Below are 18,351 nucleotides of genomic sequence, written 5' to 3' on the forward strand. Positions count from 1 at the left end.
CTAAGAAGGCATTTACAACAAGCTAAAGTACGACACTCCGGAAGAAACCTCTCAGAAAATTTCGAACAAGAAGCTGAAGACATGGCAGACAATGCTAATAATGAAGGAGATGCAAGAAAGGTTCTTGGTGACTACACCATACCTACCTCTGACTTTTATGGCAGAAGTATCTCCATACCTGCCATTGAAGCTAACAACTTTAAGCTTAAGCCTCAGCTAGTCTCTCTTCTGCAATAGAATTGCAAGTTCCATGGACTTCCACATAAGGATCTACATTGATTCCTGTCAGAATTCTTGCAAATCTGTGACACTGTTAAGACCAATGGAGTAAATCCTGAGGTCTACAGACTTATGCTCTTTTCCTTTGCTCTTAGAGAAGAGCTAAAATATGGTTGGATTCTCAACCTAAAGAGAGCCTAGACTGTTGGGAAAAGTTAGTTAATGATTTCCTGGCCAAATTTTTTCCTCCTCAAAAGATGAGCCAAATCAGAGTAGAAGTTCAAACCTTCAGACAAAAAGAAGGTGAATCCCTCTATGAAGCTTGGGAAAGATACAAGCAACTGATCAGTAGATGTCCTCCTGACATGCTCTCAGATTGGTCTATCCTAGGAATTTTCTATGATGGTCTGTCTAAGATTTCTAAAATATCATTGGACAGTTCTGCAGGTGGATCACTCCACTTGAAGAAAACACCTGAAGAGGCAAGCGAAATTATTGAGATGGTTACAAACAACCAATTCATGTACACCTCTGAGAGAAACCCTGTAAACAATGGGGTAGCTCAGAAAAAGAAGTTCTTAAAGTTGACACTCTGAATGCCATATTGGCTCAGAACAAGATCTTGACCTAGCAAGTCAATATGATCTCTCAGCATTTGACTAGAATGCAAGCTGTAACTGGCAACACCCAAGAAGCTTCCTCTGAAGTAGAAGCTTATGATCCTAACAAACCCACCATGGAAGAGGTGAATTACATGGGAGAACCTTATGCAAACACCTACAATCCCTCATGGAGGAACCATCCTAACCTTTCATGGAAGGATCAAAAGAAGCCTCAGCAAGGCTTCAATAATAATCAAGGTGGAAGAACCTAGAATAGGTTCAACAATAGGCCACCATTCCCATCTTCTCAAGGGAATATAGAGACTCCTAACCAGAGCCTTTCTGACTTAATAACTATAGTCTCTAATCTCTCTAAGACCACTTATAGTTTTATAACTGAAACAAGGTCCTCCATCCGAAATTTGGAGGTACAAGTTGGTCATCTGAGCAACAGAATCCCTGAGACTCCTCCTAAAACTCTTCCTAGTAACACTGAAGTAAACCCAAGAGAAGAGTGCAAGGCCATCACCATAGAGGCTGAGCCGAATCTGGAGAAACTGAGATGGCAATGAACGCTAGTAAGGAACACCTTACTGGGTGTTCAACGCCCAAACAGGCATCAAAGCTGGCGTTGAACGTTAGTGAGGAAGCCCTCACTAGGCGTTCAACGCCCTAAAAAGGCACAAGAACTGGCATTGAATGCCAGTGAAGGGATGCATGATGGGCATTCAAAGCCTAAAGAACCACCAGAACTGGTGTTCAATGCTAGTAATGGCATACCTACTGAGTGCTCAGCACCCACCAAAGACATCCCTATCCAAGAATTAAAGGAAAGCCATGGCTCATGTAGAGACCATAGAGATTTCCTTGCATGCACTCCTGTAGTGCATGAGTTCTGAAGAATACTCATCCTCTGATGAGGATGAAGACACTAGGGAAGAGCAAGTTGCTCGGTACCTAGGAGCTATAATGAAGCTAAATGATAAGCTATTTGGTACAAAACCTTTGGAGGAAGAACCTCCAGTTCTTACCAAAGAACTCAATGCTTTGGTACGGCAAAAGCTACCTCAGAAGCTTTTGGATCTCGGATGCTTTCTAATCCCTTGCACCATATGCACCATGAACTTTGAGAAGGCTCTGTGTGACCTAGGGTCAAGTATAAACCTCATGCCACTCTCCGTAATAGTGAAACTAGGAATCTTTGAGGTACAAGCTGCAAATAACTCATTAGAGATGGCAGACAAATCAATGAATAAAGCATATGGCTTAGTAGAGGATGTCTTAGTACAGGTTGAAGACCTTCACATCCCTACAAACTTCATAATCCTAGATACTAGGGAAGATGAGCATGAATCCATCATCCTTGGAAGACCTTTCCTAGCCACTGCCAATGCTATCATTGATGTAGCAAAGGGAGAACTAATTCTGTGCAATACTTAGTGTTCCAACCATCTCTTTCAGTGCAGAGCTTTACTAAACCCCCAAACATCAATTCTAAGTTTGGAGTTGGGCGGCCATCAACAAGCACTGAGAACAAAGGTACTAAGAAAAAAGTACCTAAAGGCTGGAGGGACAAGAAAGTCCCCACTATAAGCCTCTCACCTGGCATGAGAGTTGTCTTCACCAAGAAGCCAGTCATACCAAATACAGTGAGTCATGTCTTATGTCTAGAGCATGTGGAGCTCATCTATGAGAATACAGAAAGAAAATTCATTGTAAGGGGCGAAATTCTGAGCCCATATCAATCTTCTTAAGGAGCTAACTGTCAAGCTAGTGACGTTAAAGAAGCGCTTGTTGGGAGGCAACCCAATCTTATTTAGTAATTTCTATTTCTTTTAATTTCTTAAGTTTATTTTCTTTAAGTTATTTCTTTAGATTTATGATCTTGTTCAGCAGTCAGAATAGAGACAGAAAGGTTCAGCAATAAAAATAGAACATTCTAGATGGAGTGTCTTGCTGGCGTTGAACGCCAGCCAGGGGCAAAGCCTGGGCGTTCAACGCCCAAATTGGCAGATTTGCTGGCGTTGAACGCTAGCCAAGAGCATAGTGCTAGGCGTTCAATGCCCATGAAGAGGGCAGGGATTCTGAATTCCCTAGCCTCTCAGGACCAATAGGTCCCACAGCATCTTTACCTAGCCCACTTCTTCCCTCTTCTTTTTCAGACTTCCCCATACACTCTTCCCTATAAACCCTAGCCCAATCACATCCATATCACTTTCCCAAAATCATTCTAACTCCCACCATCCCCCACTCTCTACAAAATCAAATTTTCTTCCCATTTACCCCACCCATGACCGAACCCTAACCTAGCCCACTCCTATAAATATCCCCTCTTACTAACCCTTCATACACACACTTCATACACTCTAAAGCCCCCTTGGCCGAATTACTTCTCCATCCATATCCATCTATTTTCTTCTTTTTCTACTCCATTCTTCTCTTTTGTTTATTTTTGCTCGAAGACGAGCAAAGTTTTAAGTTTGGTGTTGGAAAAGCCTTGCTTTTTGCTTTCCAATCCCACTTATGACATCCAAGATTAGAGAACCCTCTAGACAAAGGAAAGGAAAGGACGTAGCCGCCACCTCTGAATCTTGGAAGATGGAGAGATTCATCACCAAAGTCCACCAAGACCACTTCTATGAAGTAGTGGCAGAGAAGAGGGTGATCTCTGAGGTTCCTTTTAGGCTCAAGAAGAATGAGTATCCAGAAATCCGAAGAGAGATCCAGAGAAGAGGTTGGGAAGTCCTAACCAATCCATCCAAGAGGTTGAGATCTTAATGGTGCAAGAGTTCTATGCTAATGCATGGGTCACGAAAAACCACGACATCAGTGTGAACCCAAATCCCAAGAATCGGAGCACCATGGTCCGTGGGAGAATCTTGGACTTTAGTCCGGAAAGTGTGAGGTTAGCGTTCAACTTGCCTTTGATGCAAGGAGACCCACATCCTTACACTAGAAGAGTCAACCTTGATCAAAGACTAGATCAAGTGCTCTCAAAAATCTGTGTGGAAGGAGCACAGTGGAAAAGGGATTCCCAAGGAAAGCCCGTTCAACTAAGAAGGCTTAACCTCAAGCCTGTAGCTAGAGGATGGTTGAAATTCATCCAACGCTCTATCATCCCTACTGGCAATCGGTCAGAAGTGACCATAGACCGAGCCATTATGATTCATTGCATCATGATTGGGAGTGAGGTGGAAGTACATGAGGTGATACCTCAAGAATCATACAATATAGCTGAAAAGCCTTCCACCAAAGCAAGGTTGGCATTCCCTCACCTCATTTGTCACCTATACAATTTAGCTGGAATTATCATAGAGGGAGTCATCTTCATTGAGGAGGACAAGCCCATCACTAAGAAGAGGATGGAGCAAATTAGAGAGCATGCACATGAGCTTGTGCAACCGCCTCAGCAAGAAATCCCTAGGATACCTCAAGGGATGCAATTTCCTCCTCAAGGCTATTGGGACAAATTGCATAATTCTCTTGGAGAATTGAACACTAATATGGAGCAATTAAGGTTGGAGCATCAAGAGCATTCCACCATCCTCAATGAAATAAGAGAAGATCAAAGCGCTATGAGGGAAGAACAACAGAGACAAGGGCGTGATATTGAAGAGATCAAGGAGGAGTAGAGCCGTCTTCACTAAAGTAGATTCGTTCTCTTAATCCCCTTTTCTTTTTCTGTTTTTTGTTATGTTTTATTGTCTATTCTCTTGTTCTTGTTGCATGATCATTTATGTCTTAAAGTTATAAAACGTTCCATATATCTCTCACCTTACTTAAAAGAAAATTTTATTTGAAAAGAATTGAGAGATACATGAATTTTGAGTTTATCTTAAGAATAGTCCAATTATTTTGATGTGGTGGCATTGCTTTTATTTTCTGAAAGTATGAATGAACAGTGCATAATTGAAGTTGGAATTAAGTATGTTGTCTCTTGAAAGAATGAGAAAAAAGGAGAAATATTATTGCTAATCTGAAAAATTCAAAAAATTGATTCTTGAACTAAGAAAAAGCAGCAAAAAAGCAATAAAAGAAAAAATATATATATGCTTGCCAAAAAAGGAGATAAAAAGCAGATAAAGCCAATAGCTCTTTAAACCAAAAGGAAAGAGCAAAAAGCCAATAACCCTTTAAACCAAAAGGCAAGGGTAAAAGGATCCAAGGCTTTGAGCATCAATGGTTAGGAAGGCCTAAAAGGAATAAAATCTTGGCCTCAGCACTCCAAATGAAAAGTGTCCCTAACTATATGCTTGTGGTGTGAAGGTGTCAAGTAAAAAGCTTGAGACTGAGCAGTTAAAGTCATGATCCAAAGTAGAAAGAGTGTGCTTAAGAACTCTGGACACCTCTATCCAGGGATTCTAGCAAAGCTGAATCCCAATCCGAAAGGGTTCACCTAGTTAAGTGTCTGTGAAATTTATGTATCCGGTGGTAATACTGGAAAATAAAGTGCTTAGGGTAACGGCCAAGACTCTAAAATCTGTGTTCAAGAATAAAAAAGAACTAAACTAGGAGAGTCAATAATATTATCTGGATTCTAAGTTCCTAAAGAGGCCAACACTTCTGAGTTTCAATGGATAGTTAGATGCCATGACTATTCAGAAGCAAAAAGCTACTAAGTCTCGCTCATCTAATTGAAACTGAGCTTCTTTGAAAACTCTAGAGATTTATTGTATATTAACTCTTCTTTTTATCCTACTTTGTTTGTAGTTGCTTGGGGACAAGCAACAGTTTAAGTTTGGTGTTCTAATGAGTAGATATTTTATACGCTTTTTGCCATCATTTTCATATGATTTTTAGCATGTTTTACATAAGTTTTATTAAGTTTTCATAGGTTTTAGTGAAAAATTCACATTTTTTTATTCTACTTTGATTTTGTGTGTTTTTATGCAATTTAAGGTATTTTCTAGCTAAAATTGAGGAGCTGGAGCAAAAGTCTGATTCATAGGCAAAGAAAGTGCTAGAGATGCTGTCAGGATCTGACCTCGTTGCATTCGAAAGAGATTTTCTGGAACTACAGAAGTCCAAATGGAGCGTTCTCAATGGCTACAGAAAACTAATATCCAGAGCTTTCCCGAAATGTATAATAGTCCATACTTTGCTTCAGAATTGAAGGCCTAAAACTAGCATTCAAGGCTAGCCATCTGCAAGAGTTCAACGCCCAAGGAGCCTCCTAGCACGTGGATCTCAATCAAGCTCAGCGCAAACACTCACCAAGTGGGCCCCGGAAGTGGATTTTCTCACTAAAAGACTGTTTTACCCTTCTTATGTAATCCTTAGTCATTAGTCTAGTATTTATTTGAAAACTTTTACATCTTTTCAAAGAGTTTAGAGAGACCTGGCATATTTTGAATTCCACATTGTATTTTCTATCATTATGAGTCTCTAAACATCCTAGGTTGAGGGGAGAAGCTCTGCTGAGTTTTATGGATTAATAAAGTACTACTGTTCTATCTTCAATCCGTGTTTGATTCTCTATTCTAAGATGTATCTTTATTCTTCATCCTTATGAATGCATTGAACCGGCATAAGGTTATCTCATTCTATATGGGTTCGGAGTGAGTCTTTCATCAGACAATGATGAACCACTAGCTTGATTATACATCTCTTAGACGACTAATCCATGAATTCATTGGGGACTTATCGAGACACCAGTTCAGCCGAGGTTTGGGGAGATTAGAGTCTTTGTGGTAGAAGCTAGAACCAAAGGCACAACATTCTCTTATCTAGAAGATTCAACCTTGTCTGTGGCGTTTTGAGTAGGATCACTAAGGAGAGTGAACTGCAGGAGCTTCACCCTCAGTCAGAATGGATCCGTACTAACCCTGGAGTTCAGATCTGTAGTAGCATTGGCGACCTCTTAAGAAAGGCATTGATCAGATACAGCCTGCCATAAAAGAAATCATTCGCAACTGGAGTTGACAGTGAAACCGAATTTATCCAGAGGAACAAAGCATATTCAAGCCTTAACCATCTTCATATCATTGCATTCACCATAAATTGAGTAACATTTTATTTATTTTACTTTCATGGTTTTAAACAACCAACCAACTTTTCTATCCGCCTGACTATGATCTACAAGATAACTATAGCTTGCTTCAAATCACAATTCTCGTGGGATCGACCCTAACTCACTCAGGTATTACTTGGATAACCCAGTGCACTTGCTGGTTCAGTTGTGCGAAGTGTAATTCTGCGCAGCAGTGGTGGTAAGTGAATGGCGAGGAGAGGGTGGCCTGGTCCAGCGAGGAGTTAACAGGTTGGGGGGTACATGTGTGTGAGTTATGTAAAAGGGGTAAGGGTCAGTAAAATTAGGGTTTAGAATTGGAAATTTAGGGTTAGGGTAGAGTATTAATTTAAAACCAAATTTAATCAATATAATTAATTTTAAGAATACTACTTATTTTTCAAATTACAAATGATTTTTAATTAAATACTTCTAATTTAAAATTATAGATAAATAAATAAATTATTTTTTGTTTATAAATTAAAGTTTGAAACTAAATATTCAAAATATAATATATAAAATTTCCATTATTTCTCAGTTACTAGAACTTCAAATTATATTAAGAAATTATTCGATTTATATGTAAAAATCTCTAAAAATATAATCTTGATTAAATAGAATAAATCGTAAAAGCTATGTATGTAGTGAATAAATCGTTCGGGTAGGGTTGTCTACCCGACTTGCCTGCGGGTAGGGTAGGGTACGGGTTCAGGGTATATCCTATCCTACCCTACCTGTACCCCTAATATATTACATAATATATATGTAAAATCTATGGATGTAGTGAAGAAACTGAGTGTTGAACTCACAATCTTCCTTTTATAAAAACTTCAAATAGCCACTAAGCTAGTTGATGATCATATTATTTGTAATTTTATGTTGGATTTCTTTAAGAATTTATTGTTTTTAATTTTAATTTAAAATTAGTTTTTTATTTTCTATTTTATTAATATGTATGAAATTTGGAATGGTTGAATTTTATATTTCCTTGAAATTTTCTTATTTTCCTACGGGTAGGGTCGGGTAGGGTATGGTTTAGAACTTTAGGGTGCGGGTAGGGTTAGGGTTGAGAGATTTTCAACCCACAGGTAGGGTAGCATAGAGTTTTAAGAAAGCTTTCAACCTGCGGGTTAGGGTTAGGGTAGGGTAGAGTTTTAAGAAAGTTTTCAACCCCACGTCCTCAACAACGCAGTCTCACGTATTTAATTTATATTTAAATTTATTTTTAATTCGAAAAAATACTATTTAGATTTGTTAAATTTAAAATAGGAAGTTATCTTAAACAATCTGGTTAAGATAAGATTAGTTTTAGAATTTGAATTCGAAGTTGAATTAGCAGGAATTTAGTATAAAAAGTGAGATCACTCATAGAGAGACCACTTGATGCCCTTATAGCATCTTATACCCTTTTTCATAGCATTTTCATAGTGTTTTTAATTAGATTTTATTAATTTTTAGTATGTTTTAGTGCAACATTCATCTTTGGATGCTACGTTGAGTTTTTGTGTTATTTTTATGATTTTAGGTGAATTTTGGGTGAAATTGGCAGAATCTTGTTCAGAGACGAAGAAAGGATAGCAGATGTTGTCAAATCCTAACCTCCGTGCATTCCAACAAGCATATCTTGAGCTACAAAGGTCCAATTGATGCGGTCTCAACGGTGTTAAAAATCTAACTTTCAGAGCTTTCTAGCAATATATAATAATCTAAAATTTTCTTCTATAATGACAGCCAAAAATGGCATTAAACGCCAAGCCTAGGTGTTAAACGCCCAAGAAGGAGCAACCCCTGGAGTTGAATGCCCAAAACTGGCGCTCAACGCCAGCTAGGTTGCAGGACTAGTGAAGTTCAATGCCCAAACCCAAGTTGAACGCCATTCTTCAGCCCGAATTGCCCCAAATGGGCCCTAAAGAGGATTTTAGCACTCCTTAGCTTATCTTATCTCATCCTTGTAACTTTTAAATTTAAATTAACATCTTTTAGGGTTAGCTTTACTATTTAAAGAGGAGATCACTTAGGATTATACATCATCATCAAACACATTACTTTACATCTTCTTCTTTGTTTTCTCTATAAAGCATTAATAACTAAACACTCATCTTAAACTGAGGGTTACCTGTGGCTGATTGGGATATGTGACATGAAATCCTGTCAGTTTTAGGTAATTAAGGTTTTTGTGACACTAAACTAGAATTCTGAGCTTCACCCTCATTCGAATTGAATGACCACTGACCTTGGCTTTTGATTAGAATCAGAGGAGATTAAATTGCCAAGGAATTGGGTTTAATCATTTACAGTTTGGCATAGAATGAATCCTTCATTGTTTGAATACCTAGTAAGAGGTATTAATCCAGAAAGATAAGCATCTCCGAACCCTTAACTTCTTCCATATATTATCTCTTTAACAATTCTCTTTAATTGCTTTTCTTTACTTTCTTGTTTTATGTGAATTCAACAACACAAATCTTTTTCCTATTTTCCTGACTAAGTCCAGCAAGATAACTATTGCTTGCTCAATCCAATAATCCTCGTGGGATCGACCTTCACTCACTTGAGGTATTACTTGGACGATCAGGTGCACTTGCTGGTGAAGTTGTGCGAGTTCAAATTTTGCGCACCAAGTTTTTGGTGCCGTTGCTGGGGATTGTTCGAGATTGACAACTACCAGTTGTCTTGCTGCTTAGATCAGGTACTTTTACTAGTTTTTCTTTTAATTGTGTTTCTTATTTCCTTTCTCAAAATTTTTTTAAAAGAAAAATTCATCTTTTGTCATCTTTCTTTTTTCTTTTTTTTTTAATTCTATGTCAAATTTTAAGTTTGGTGTTCTTCGTAGTTTTGGTTAATTATTTTTCTTTCTTCTCGAATTTTGAAAATTGTTCTTATCTGTTTTCTTGAACTTATTTTACCTTATTTTACCTTATTTTACCTTTTCTTTCTTTCTTTGTATTTGAAATTTTTTGGTATTTTCTCTTATTTGATTTCAAAACTTTTAAGTTTAGTGTCTATTAGTGTTTCTCTCTTTTTTTCAAAATTAATGTTATTTGATTTTAAAATTTTTATATTTGGTGTTCTTTTAGTGTTTTTACTTCAAAATTTTTTATCTTTCCCTTTTTAGTTTTCGAAGTTTTCTTCTTATCTTATTTTGATTTAATTTTAAATTTTAAGTTGATGTCTTTTAATTTTTCCTTTCCTTTTTAATTTTCAAAAATTTTAAATCTTTTCTTTTTCTTTTGGTTTAATTTTCTTCTTTTATTTTTTAAATTTTCAAATCATATCTTGTTTATCTTTTTTGATCTTGAATCTTTATGTTTTCTTTAAGTTTCAAACTTTGTTATCTTATCTTATCTAGCTTTTAAATTTAAATTTTAAAGTTTAAAATTTCTTTAGCTTTCCTTTCTTTAAGTTTGAAATTCAAAATCTTTATTTGACCTTTCCCTTTTTATTTTCGAAAAATAATTTAAAAAAAAAACAAATCTTCTATCTTTATTTTCAAATATTTTTAACTAATTGTTTGCTTTATCTTGTTTTAATTTTAAGTTTGGTATTTCTTTAATCTTTCTTTCTTTCAAATTTTAATTTCAAAATCTTTTCAATTCTTATCTTATCTTGTATCTTTCTCTTGACTTATTCTTTCTAATTTTTGAATTTCAAAATATTTATTTGACTTTTCTTTAATTTTCAAAAAAATTCATCTTTAATCTCAAATCTTGTTAGTTAATTGGTTGCTTTATTCTATCTTAATTTTAAAGTTTGGTGTCCCTTAAGTGATTTTCTTCTTTTGCTCTCATCAATTTTCATTTTAATTTTCAAATCCTATCGTATTTTTTCTTGATTTTCGAATTTTATCTTACTTATCTTTCCCTTGATTTTTTGAATTTTGTTTTAGTTTATTTTCATTTAATTTCATATTTTAAGTTTGGTGTTCCTTAGCGTTTTTTATGAGCGGATATTTTATACTCTTTTTGGCATCATCTTCATATAGTTTTTAGTATATTTTATTTAATTTTTATTAAGTATTTATAAGTTTAAGTGTTAAAATCACATTTTTGGATTCTACTATGAGTTTTTGTGTTTTTGGACAATTTTAGGTATTTTCTGGCTGAAATTGAGGAGCTGGAGCAAAAGTCTGATTCAGAGACAGAGAAAGCACTACAGATGCTATCCGCATCTGACTTGCCTGCACTCAGAAGAGCTTTTTTGGAGATACAGATGTCCAAATGGAGCGCTCTCACTGGCTATGAAAAGCTGACTTCTAGAGCTTTTCAGAAATATATAATAGTTCATACTTTACTTTGGATTAGCAGGCCTAAAATGGGCGTCCAACGCCAGCCACCTGCCCCCTTCCAGCGTCCAGGGCCCAAAAGAGTAGAGACCAATGTACAAACACCCAAAGAGGATCCCCTAGCCGGTGTTCCATGCCCAGACACCCCAAAGCACGTGGATCTCATCAAAGCTCAGCCCAAACACTCACCAAGTGGGTCCCAGAAGGGAATTTTAGCACTAAATAGACTGTTTTACACTTACTAGTCATTTGTTTAGTATTTAAGGGATTTTATTTATGTTATTCAAACCTTTTTATCACCTTCTTCGACACTTTTCACCATCATACACGTTTATCATTGTTTATACATCAGTATGAGTTTCTAAACCTCCTAGGTTGAGGGGAGGATCCCTGCTGTGTCCTATGAATTAATAAAAGTATTATTGTTTCTCTTCGATCCGTGTTTGATTAATTCTAAGATGTATATCCTATCTTCATTGTGGTGAATAGGATGATCTGACAAATCAGCTCTTTTCACCACATTAAGACAAATGTGCCTAACAAACACCCGCGTCTACTTGGGTTCAGAGTGCGTCTTTCATCGGACAATGATGAGCTAACAACTATGTTTATACATCTCTCAGACGGCCAATCCATGACTTTGTTGGGGACTTCTCGAGACATCAGTCTAGCCGATTTTCAGGGAGATTAGGGTCTCTGTGGTAGAGGCTAGAACCCAAGGCGTATCATTCTCTAATTCGGAAGATCTGACCTTATCTGTGGTATTTTGAATAGGATCATTAAGGAGAATGAACTGTACGAGCTTCACCCTCAATCAGAATGGATTTGTACTAAACCTGGGGTTCAGATCTGGAGGAGTATTGGCAGCTACTCAAACCAGTGTCAATCACATATAGCTTGCCATTGAAGAAATAACTCACAAGCAAAGAGAGCAGTAATACCGGAGTTAATTCAGAAAGGCAAAGCAACTCCAATCCTCAACTCTATTCCTATCTCTGATTCCCTTCTAATATACAAAGTATTTTCTACCCTTTTGCTTTATTACTTTTATGGTTTAACCAAATTCAATCCAACAACCTTCTGATCTGCCTGACTAAGACATGCAAGATAACCATAGCTTGCTTCAAATAACAATCCTCGTGGGATCGATCTTGACTCGCTCAGGTATTACTTGGACGACCCAGTGCACTTGCTAGTACAAGAGTATGAAGGTGTGGGGATTCGTGCTACAAAGTTTTTGGCGCCGTTACCGAGGATTGTTCGAGTTTGGATAAATTGATGGATTGTCTTGCTCCCTAGATCAGGTAATTTTTTTTTATTTGAGTCTTTTATTTTTATCTTCTTCTTCTATTTTTTTCGAAAAAAATAAAAAAAAAGCTTTTCAAAAATATTTTTCTTTTCTTTGTTTAATTTTTGTTCTTGGTATTGAGTCTTGCATGTTCTTGTTTTCTGTTTTACAATTACAAAAATTTTAAAACCATTTTCATGCAATTTGTTTTCCAGCATCCTTAGCTTTTTGTTTGAAGTCTTTGTTTGTGTTCTTGATTAAATCTCTATTTTTTTGAAAAATTTAAAAACCCTTTTTAAAAATATTTTTTTATTTTCTGTGTTTAAATCTTTGTTCTTAGTTTGAGTCGTTTGTGTTTGTTCTTGTTGAGTCTTTCGTTTTCTTTGACTCCTATTTTCTAAAAATTTTACAAAAATAGTTTCTTTGGTTAACTCTTATGTCAAATTTTTAAGTTTGGTGTTTTCTTGTTATTTTTCTTCTAATTTTCAAAAATTTATGTTTGGTTTTCTAAAAATTTTAAATTTGGTGTTCTTTAAGTCTTTGAGTTTTGTTCTTTGTGTTCTTGTGAGTCTTCAAAGTGTTCTTGAGTCTTTTTTGTGTTTTGATCTTAAAATTTTAAGTTTGGTGTTCCTTTATGTTTCCCTCCAAAATTTTTGAAAATGAGGAGCATTAGATCTAAAAATTTTAAGTTTTCTGTCTTTCATGTGTTTTTGTCTTTCATCATTAAATTCAAAAATAAAAAATATCTTTTCTAACTTAATTTTAACATAATTTTCAAAAATTAGCATTAAAAATTCAGATTTCAATTTCAAATTTTTATCTTATCATATCTTAGTTGTCAAGTTTTCAAAAGTCAAATATTTTCAAAATTAAAAATCTTATCTTTTCCAAAAATCTTATCTTTTCTCATCTTTTTCAAAATTTAAAAATCTTATGTTATCTTTTTCAAATTTCAAATTTTACAAAAAAATCTAATCTTTTTCAAAATTAAATTTCTTATCTTATCTTTTCTAATTTTAAATTTCAATTTCAAATCTTTTCTTATCTTATCTTCTATTTTATTTTATAATTTAAATCTTTTCTTAATTAATATCTTATCTTCTCTCTCTTCTATTTCAAAACTACCTAACTAACTCTCATCTCTTCTTAATTTTCAAAAATTCCACTTCTCTTCTCTCTCTTCTTTTTCAAAACTACCTAACTAACTCTTCTCTCACTTAATTTTTGAAAACTTCTCCTTCTTTTCTCTCTTCTTTTTATGAAAATTTAACGTTTAAATTTTAAATTATTTTTAAATTATTTAACATAATTTTCGAAAACTAAATAATAAATAAATAAAATAAAAACAAAAAAATATTTTAATTCTCATTTACTTTTTCTATTTATACTTCTTCTGTTTTCATCTCTACTCATATCATTCGTCTTTTTCCCTTCTATATTCTTTCTTCTCATCTTTCATCCTCTCGTTTATCTCTCTTTTCTTTCTTCACATCCCACTGGAAGCTTTTTTTGTCTAAGTGGTACAAAAAGCTTTCTTCTTTTCTTTCTATTCTTTTCTTGTTTATGACCAGGAATAGGGATAAAGAACCCCTCTTGACTCTTGAACCTGAACCTGAGAAGATTATAAGGAGGCGTTTACAACAAGCTAAAGCACAACACTCTGGAAGACACCTTTCAGAAAGTTCTGAGCAAGAAACAGAGGACATGGCTGAACCTCAAGAGGAGCCTAGAAAGGTCATTGGTGACTTCACCATGCCTACGTCTGACTTTTATGGCAGAAGTATCTCTATACCTGCCATTGGAGTTAACAATTTTGAGCTTAAGCCTCAGTTAGTCTCTCTTCTGCAACAGAACTGCAAATTCCATGGACTTCCATTGGAAGATCCACATCAGTTCTTAGCTGAGCTCTTGCAGATCTGTGATACTGAAAAGACTAATGGATTTAATCCTGAAGTCTACAAGTTGATGCTCTTTTCCTTTGTTGTAAGAGACAGAGTTAAGCTATGGTTGGATGCCCAACCTAGAGAGAGTCTTTACTCTTGGGAAAAGCTAGTTAATGCTTTTCTGGCTAAATTATTTCATCCTCAAAGGAAGGTGAATCCCTCTATGAAGCCTGGGAAAGATACAAGCAGCTGATCAGGAAATGTCCTCCTGACATGCTCTCAGAATGGTCCATCATAGGTGCGTTCTATGATGACTTGTCTGAGATGTCGAAAATTTCATTGGACAGCTCTGCAGGTAGATCTCTCCACCTGAAGAAAACACCTGCAGAAGCTAGAGAACTCATTGAAATAGTTTCTAACAACCAGTTCATGTACACTTTTGAAAGAAATCCTATAAACCATGGGATCTCTCAGAAGAAAGGAGTTCATAAAGTTGAGACTCTGAATGCCATATTGGCTCAGAATAAGATCTTGACCCAATAAGTTAACATGATCTCTCAGTATCTATCTGGGATGCAAACTGCAGCTTGCAGTACTCAGGAAGCTTCTCCTGAAAAAGAAGCTTATAATCCTGAGCAACCCAACGTGGAGGAGGTGAATTACATGGGAGAACCCTATGGAAACACCTATAACCCTTCATGGAGGAACCATCCCAATAATAATCAAGGTGGTAGAAACCAGAATAGGTTCAACAACAGACCACCATTCCCATCTTCTTAAGGGAATATAGAAACCTCTAAGTAGAGCCTCTCTAACTTAGTTACTCTGGTTTCCAGCCTCTCTAGGACCACTCATAGTTTCATTAATGAATCAAGGTCCTCCATTAGAAATTTGGAGGTGCAAGTTGGTCAACTGAGAAAGAGGATCCCTGAGACTCCTCCTGAAACTCTTCCCAATAATACTGAGGTAAATCCTAAAGATGAGTGCAAGGCCATAACCATGGAGGTAGTGGCCGAATCAGAGGAGAATGGCAAGGCATTAAACGCCAGTGAAGAAGCCTTCACTAGGCGTTCAATGCCCAATCTGGCAGCAAGCCTAGTGCTGAACGCTAGTGAAGAACCCCTCACTGAGCATTCAACGTCCATCCCGGCAGCAGAGCTGGAGTTGAACGCTAGCCAGAGAGCACTGGCTGGGCGTTCAACATCCAAACACCCAGGCTTTCTAGCATTGAACGCCAGTGAGGAACCCCTCACTGGGCATTCAATGCCCACAATCCCAGGGAAGCTGGCGTTGAATTCTGGCAAGGACATCCTTGCTGGGCATTCAACGCACAGAATGCTAGAGGGACTGGTGTGTAACACCAGTCAGGGTGGACAGCAGCCAAAAGAGCTCACCGAGCTAGCATTGGACGCCAGTCAAAGCACACCCTTTGAGTGCTTAAACCCTACTAAAGATCTCTAGTCCTGAACCAAAGGAAACCATAAAGACCATAGAGGTTTCTTTGCATACACTTCTGCAGTGCATGAGTTCTGATGACTAGTCATCCTCTGATGAGGATGAAAACACTAGGAGAAGAGTAAGTTGCTCGGTACTTAGCAGCTCTTATGAAGCTGAATGCCAAGTTATTTGGTACAAGGCCATTGGAGGAAGAACCTCCACTGCTCACCAAGGAACTCCATGCTTTGGTTCCACAAGAGCTACCACAAAAGCTTCCAGATCCTGGACGCTTTGTGATTCCTTGCACCATAGGCACCATGACCTTTGAAAAGGCTCTGTATGACCTAGGGTCAAGTATTAACCTCATGTCACTCTTTGTAATGGAGAAACTGGGCATCATTGAGGTGAAATCTGCAAACATCTCATTATGCGGACAAGACAATGAAGAAGCCATATGGCTTAGTAGAGGATGTCTTGGTAAATGTTGAAAACCACTACATCCCTGCAAACTTCATTGTCTTGGACATAGGCGAGGATGAGGATTACTCTGTCATCCTTGGAAGACCTTTCCTAGCCACTGCCAATGCTATCATTGATGTGGCTAAGGAAAAAATGGTTCTCTAACTAGGAGAGGACTATATCTTATTCAAGATGTCCAATAACAATTCTCCCTCTAAAAGAGAGATAACTGTGCAACACCTAGTGTTCCAACCCTCTTTTTCTGTGCAGAGCATGGCAGAGCCCCCAGACATCAATTCTAAGTTTGGTGTTCGGCAGCCATCAACAAGATTTAAGCACAAAGGTACTAAGAAGAAAGTACCTAAAGGTTGGAGGGACAAGAAAGTTCCAACTGAGGGCCTCTCACCTGGCATGAGAGTTGTCTTCACTAAGAAGCCAGCCTTACCACATATAGTGAGTCGTGTTCTATCTCTAGAGCATGTGGAGCTCATTCATGAGAGGACAGGAAGAAAGTTCACTGTAAAGGGCGAAAATCTAAGCCCACACTCACCTCCGTAAGGAGCTAAAGGTCAAGCTAGTGACATTAAAAGAGTACTTGTTGAGAGGCAACCGAACCTTAATTAATTATTTATTTCCTTTTATTTTTATTTTGTTTTTCAGAGTCATGATCATGTGCATCAGTCAAGAGACAGAATTTTACAGCAATGAAAACAAAACACTATGGATGGAGTGTCAAAGTTTTACGCCAACCAGGGAGCAGCCCCTGGGTGTTCAAACGCCAATGCAGAGAAGCAGGGAATCTAGATTCCCTAGCCTCTAAGGACCTGTGGGTCCCACAGCATCATTCACCTACACTACTGATGAGCGAATAATTTATACGCTTTTTGGCATTGTTTTTAGTAGAATCTAGTTAATTTTAGGGATGTTTTCATTAGTTTTTATGTTAAATTCACATTTCTGGACTTTACTATGAGTTTGTGTATTTTTCTGTGATTTCAGGTATTTTCTGACTGAAATTGAGGGACTTGAGCAAAAATCAGATTCAGAGGTTGAAGAAGGACTGCTGATGCTGTTGGATTCTGACCTCCCTGCACTCAAAATGGCTTTTCTGGAGCTACAGAACTCAAAATTGCGCGCTTTCAATTGCGTTGGAAAGTAGACATCCAGGGCTTTCCAGCTATATATAATAGTCCATACTTTGCCCAAGTTTAGATGACGAAAACTGGCGTTCAACGCCAGCTCTCTGCGCAATTCTGGCGTCTAGCGCCAGAAACAAGTTGCAAAGTGGAGTTCAACGCCCAAAATGGCACAAAAGGTGGCGTCCAACACCAAGAATGACCTCTCCACGTGTAGACTTCAAGCTCAGCCCAAGCACACATCAAGTGGGCCCCGGAAGTGGATTTATGCATCAATTACTTACTTCTGTAAACACTAGTGACTAGTTTATTATAAATAGAACTTTTTATCATTGTATTCGTAGTCTTGGTTACTCTGGTTCCCCTCTGGGGCCGAGACCAATGAACTCCATTATCACTTATGTATTTTCAACGGTAGAGTTTCTACACTCCATAGATTAAGGTGTGGAGCTCTGCTGTTCCTCAAAGATTAATGCAAAGTACTACTGTTTTCAATTCAATTCATCTTATTTCGCTTCTAAGATATTCATTCGCACTTCAACCTGAATGTGATGAACGTGACAATCATCATCATTCCCTATGAACGCGTGCCTGACAACCACTTCCATTCTACATTAGATTGAATGAGTATCTCTTAGATCTCTTAATCAGAATCTTAGTGGTGTAAGCTAGATTGATGGCGGCATTCATGAGAGTCCGAAAAGTCTAAACCTTGTCCGTGGTATTCCGAGTAGGACTCTGGGATTGAATGACTGTGACGAACTCCAAACTCGCGAGTGCTGGGCGTAGTGACAGACGCAAAAGGATAGTAAATTCTATTCCAGTATGATCGAGAACCTCCAAGATGATTAGGTATGCAGTGACAGCGCATCGGACCATTTTCACAGAGAGGAATAGGATGCAACCAACGACAAGGGTGATGCCTCCAGACGATTAGCCGTGCTGTGACAGAGCATTTGGACCATTTTCCCGAGAGGATTGAAAGTAGCCATTGGCACCGGTGACATCCTTACACAAAGCCAGCCATAGAAAGGAGTA

The 18,351-nt window shown here is 37.3% G+C and overlaps 1 non-coding gene across 1 annotated transcript; it reads right to left on the reverse strand.

Moving 5' to 3' along the window:
* Positions 1-483: 483 nt before the first annotated feature.
* Positions 484-586, reverse strand: LOC112768224 (small nucleolar RNA R71). The gene has a single exon (XR_003185662.1). It is a non-coding gene; the product is annotated as a small nucleolar RNA R71 (small nucleolar RNA).
* Positions 587-18,351: the final 17,765 nt, after the last annotated feature.

Source organism: Arachis hypogaea, chromosome 17, assembly GCF_003086295.3.
Source record: "Arachis hypogaea cultivar Tifrunner chromosome 17, arahy.Tifrunner.gnm2.J5K5, whole genome shotgun sequence".
NCBI classification, from domain to species: domain Eukaryota; kingdom Viridiplantae; phylum Streptophyta; class Magnoliopsida; order Fabales; family Fabaceae; genus Arachis; species Arachis hypogaea.